This window comes from Sinocyclocheilus grahami, unplaced genomic scaffold, assembly GCF_001515645.1.
Source record: "Sinocyclocheilus grahami isolate Dianchi unplaced genomic scaffold, SAMN03320097.WGS_v1.1 scaffold4203.1, whole genome shotgun sequence".
NCBI lineage: Eukaryota > Metazoa > Chordata > Actinopteri > Cypriniformes > Cyprinidae > Sinocyclocheilus > Sinocyclocheilus grahami.
In genome coordinates, this window is record NW_015509185.1 from 10,971 (window position 1) to 16,361 (window position 5,391).

The 5,391-nt window shown below is 38.4% G+C and overlaps 1 long non-coding RNA gene across 1 annotated transcript in view; it reads right to left on the reverse strand.

The window, feature by feature from the left end:
• The window catches only part of LOC107576711 (uncharacterized), a 3,789-nt gene extending 737 nt beyond the window's left edge, over window positions 1–3,052 (reverse strand). Inside the window, exons 1-3 of the long non-coding RNA XR_001608104.1 lie at window positions 2,854–3,052; window positions 2,637–2,779; window positions 2,136–2,206 (exon numbers count right to left, since the gene is read on the reverse strand). This is a non-coding gene — a long non-coding RNA (uncharacterized lncRNA). The remainder of the gene's footprint in view (window positions 1–2,135; window positions 2,207–2,636; window positions 2,780–2,853) is intronic.
• Between the last annotated feature and the right edge of the window lie 2,339 nt (window positions 3,053–5,391).

A 5,391-nucleotide genomic window follows, 5' to 3' on the forward strand; every position in this document is an offset into this window, starting at 1 on the left:
CATCTGTTTAGCTCACATGCACGTGGTAGTGCTCGTTTACTGAAGAATAGAGGAAGTTTGGAGGAGAATGCAGAAGGCTCATGCACTCCTGACAACAAAATGGAAATATTTCCATGGCTTTCTAACATTTACAGATGAAGGATATGCCTGTGAAATGCACTGAGGAAAACACCACATCTCAAATGCATTAAACGGCGCAAGTATCTGTCAGCACATGTATCCGTCAGAGCATCCGCTATTTTTCAGATGAGCTTGTATCAAACGACTGTATATCGATATATACCGCATTGCCGAAAAAATATATTGATATACCGCCTCAGTAAGATTTTTCATTTTTTTGAAAAACACTCATTTAGCAAGGACACATTCATTTGATTAAGTGACAGTATCATTGATGAAAAAAAGACAAGACTAAAATGTATTTAAAAATTAAAAACTTTACCAACATCTTTTTATTTTTGTCAAAAAAAAAATGAGAGAGAAAATACTATGGACTGCTGTCCATGTCTCTACTACTCGACTGCTTTCATGTTTGTGTATGCCAGATACTAAAAGGGTCCTATTATGCTCTTTTACAAAGTCTTGATTTTGTTTTGGGGGTGTACTAGAACAGGCTCTCATACTCGGTTGTTCGAAAAATCTTTTTTTTTCACATATTTTACATTATTACAACACCTCTCTCCCCAGTCTGGCATGAACGGCTCGAATAGATCCTGTATCAAATGAAGGCCCGCCTTCTGAAATACGAAATGTGCTGTGATTGGTTAGCTGGGCCAGTGTGTGTTGTGATTGGTTAGCTGGGCCAGTGTGTGTTGTGATTGGTTAGCTGGGCCAGTGTGTGTTGTGATTGGTTAGCTGGGCCAGTGTGTGTTGTGATTGGTTAGCTGGGCCAGTGTGTGTTGTGATTGGTTAGCTGGGCCAGTGTGTGTTGTGATTGGTTAGCTGGGCCAGTGTGTGTTGTGATTGGCAGCACTCGGCGCCTGCTCGGGAAATGTCACGCCCCTTACCATAGCTGCCTGCCAGCTTCAGTGTAAATATTGCGTCAAAATCAAATCAATTTGAGTGCGATTTAAACCCGGATGATTGTAACCACTAAGTTTGTCTGCCTCGGGAAAGCTAGCGTGTCTCCGACATAGTGATAACACTCCTTGCCTTCTCTAGTGCAGCTCAACCAGGTCTCGTCCCATTCGCCGATATTTGTGATATCACAAATCCCGGAAAATATGAGTTGTAGTCCAAAAGAAAGGAAAAAAAAGTGCTAAAAATCTCCTTTTCAAGTGGACTTTGAACTTTGCAGATCTTTTTTATGCTCAAACAGCAACATTATAGACTAACTAAAGTTAAAAAACATAATAGGACCCCTTTAAGAGTTCAAATTCCCAGATCAGAGCGTATCTGATAAAAGGATACATTTTCTGCCCGGTGCTTTATTTAATTTTTGCAATTTGGCAACCACACGCGTGCGCTCGGAGTTTAGCTGTCTTTCATGCGAGATATTCTGCCTAAATTAAAGTGTTTTATAATATTTTTTGTTTGTCTTACCTGTATTCATAATGTAGACAGAGAACATTTATATCTAAGTCTTTGATATTAATTTATATAATAGATACCTGCGTATGAGTTGACATTCTATTGATTTGTGCTTATTGGTGAAAAGTGCAATACTTTTAACGAAATGTAAAAATACATTTCTCAAATGAAAACAATCATTGGGATTATAATTGAGATTTTTTTTTAACCATTATTACAGCATGATGAAAATGTGCTTTTAGTGTCATTGACTGAAACTAGACTAAAATGCTCCGACATATAGACTAAACTAAAACTTGACTAAACAAAAGCAAAGACAAGGTTGACTAAATATGACAATTAAAAAGTATATTTGACACAGGACTAAGACTAAATTAATACTACTTTGAAAAAAAAATATGCATCACAGTTCCGACTATTTTCAACATTTATAATAATAACTTTTTCTTAAGCACCAAATCAGCATATTACAAAGACTTCTGAAGGATGCGACACTGAAGACCGGAACCTTTATTTTTAAAAGTGTATGACCATTCACATAAGCTTCACCCAGTTGGTAGAAAACACAAAGCAGTGTACAGTTAACACAAGCTAATCAAACTCACCTGGTGCATTTGCCTTCACACAAGGATGTGACGATCAACTACTTGCCGTGGTGTTCGAAGGGAATGCTATTCTGGGGTGAAGAGAGAGAACATTACAGCCTTCCACCCCCACAACACACTACTCACACCAACCCATAAATCATACCGTGCCTACTGTCCATCATATTGAAAGAATATATGCTGCTGAAATATCTTTTCCCAGAAACACAAACGTTAGGTCAACAGCTTCCTAGAAAAGGCTTTTCAACTACCTAATAAGCAGATTAAATTTTAAGCTCAAATGTCACCAATCAGAAACTCTAATAGAGATCATGAGAATCAAAAGGTCAAACAATAAAAGATGTACTAACATTTCATCAGGTATTTATTTTTGTGAACAATTTTTATGTGTAGAAATAAGTAAACATCAAAACAGATCATTCAGATACCGACTGGCTACTTTTGTAATAGGGTTTATTATTGCTCTGCTGAAGGCTTGGATGAGCAGGGTCTGCCTTATACCTGTGATGTGGACATGCGGGAAGTGTCTTGACGCCCCGTCAGGTCCGAGGACGACACGTTCACTGGGGCGCCACGATGAAGCCGCATGCTGACCTTACGTTCGCGCTCCATGCCAGTGACCGGTCTCGGTGAGGATGTGTTCGCTGTGAGATGAGATGACTCCTTACAGTGTTTCAAGTACTTGGGAAGTGGCAGAGGCAAGTGAAAGACTGTTTACCTGTGTGAGAGGTGGGTGTGAGGGGGGTGGGAGGAGCTCCCTCCTGTGTGGGGCGAGGTCTGCCTGAGGCTGCTGGGATACCACGAGCTGCAGGATTCCTGCTGTGCCTCATCCGCTCATCTCGCTCTCTCCTCTCACGTTCTGCCTCCTCTGTTGTACGGTTGGCGCCCTGAGAGAGGGTACATGCAACATTATAAGACACAGAAGCAAATAGTGCTACATGAAGTGCACAGGAGACTTAACACAATTGATTCCAATACGCTAGTACAGTGGTTCTCAAACCTGTCCTGGAGTACCCCCAGCCCTGCACATTGTGTATGTGTCCCTCATCTATCACACCTGATTCAACTCATCAGCTCTTTAGTGGAGACTGCAAGACCTGTAGTGGGCGTGTCAGATATAGGGAGACATACAAAATGTGCAGTGCTGGGGATACTTCATGGAGAGGTTTGAGAACCACTGCTCTAGTACATATTCCATTCCAAAAAAACAACAACTCTCTACATACCTAACAAATACAGGAAAAAATATATATCAGTAGTGAAGTACACAAACATTCAAAAGTTTAGGGTCAGCAAGATTTGTTTTAAAGAAATATTTTATTCAGCAAGGATGCATGAAATTGATCAAAAATGACAGTAAAGATGTTAAGATGTTCATAAATGTACAGCATTTATTTGAAATAAAAGTATTTATTCAAAGAAACTTGGGGTGGGGGGCAGCGAAACAGCACATTACAATGTGAAAAATCTTGTGAATTTGCACTCTATTGCTAGTCCGGGTTTGGGTGAAGGCTACAGTTTGTCCGGGCAGAACAATGATGTCTCACTCAAACCTGGACTAGCAATAGAGTGCAGATTCACAAGATTTTGGTCTTTCGAGCTGGATGACAGGGGTGACTGGAAGAGTCCATGTATCGAAGGGGGGATACTTTCTACAGAATGATTTATGAAGGATCGCGTGACCCTGAATACTGACACTGAACACTTCAGAGTAATGGCTGCTGAAAAATTCAGATTTTTCATCACAGTAATGTTACATTTTAAAATACATTTAAATAGAAAAATCACATGTAGATGGCCATCTTGTGTAGATGGCAATTGAGAATAATTGAAAGCCACGATTACTGCAGTTTAGGTCTGGGCGATATAACGTTATCGGTATTTATCGAAGATACACCATCATCGATAACGATTGAAAACATTTTCGATATAGCGCACGATAGTTTCACGCTTTTTTTCATTTAAAGGCTCGTGTTATGAGTGACAAGCAGACAGGCAACAGAACACACACAAACATGCTGAAATGAGTGCCGTGCCTGAATGCAATGAGGAGACTATGAAAAAAAAAAAGGAATATTAGTCGAATTTAAAATAAAAATTCGCATTCGAATGCAAAAACTGTGTATTTGAATTTTAGGTGTGCGTCCGGGAGCCTTATCAGAGGCGCGCGAGATGCGATGATGATGTAAGTGTCGTTGCATTTTAATGTTTTTGTTAAGACTATCCAGTGGAACCCACAAGATGTGCCACTGCTGCATTTTTCATTCAAAATATTAGAGAATTATAGAAGGTCAATGCGGAGATGATATTGGTTAGGTTAAAACCGAAACCAAGCCATTCACACAGAACACATATTCAGAGCCTTTTTGAGACGGACAATTATGACTGCTGCACTCACGTCTTACTCAAGAGATGTATAGAAAGTCATGCAAAGTTAAAACAGTTTAAACTTTTAGAAAACACGTCACAAATTTGTGGAGGTTTATTCCTTTTCACTGCGTCTCATATGTTTTTAAATGCAGTCTGTGTGATCGGCGCTTCGGCTCTTTGGATTAAGCAATGCATAAATACATGATGCTGTTTTGTTCATAATTGTTTATGCAATTTATGAAATTATATTTGATTTTTATGAGTTGATTTAGACGTAATGCACGTTTTTTTAGAGTTACTTCCTTGCGTTGACCATTTAAATGCGCTGCATTATTGTGCTCGTTACACAAGTTTCACAATTTGAGTTGAATTACTGAAATAAATGAACTTTTCCATGACATTCTAATTTATTGAGATGCACCTGTACATGATGCCGTTTTGTTCATAATTTTTTTTGGCCATTTATATAAAGCTATACCTAAATACATGATGCTGTTTTGTTCACAATTGTTTATGCAATTTACGAAATTATATTTGATTAACAAATATTAGTTTAGACTGTATGCACTTTTTTATAGACAGCCGTTATTTCAAAGCATTGAACAGACAACTTAATGAGGTGCATTATTTTTCTCATTGTGCCCTCCAGTGGCCTCAGGAGACAGGCCAAATGTTTCCTTAATCTGCATATGAAATATAAAAAAAGGAGATATTTGCTTCAATTTTATTTTGTGTTTGACTGTTAAAACTAAAATAAGTTGTGCGTTTTAATAAATTGGGTAAATTAAAAATACAGTGGTTAAATGTATCCCTTTTTTCTACTGCTCTTTAAGAAAGGTTGTAAAAAAATTTCAATAATTATCGATACCGAATGATATGAAACATT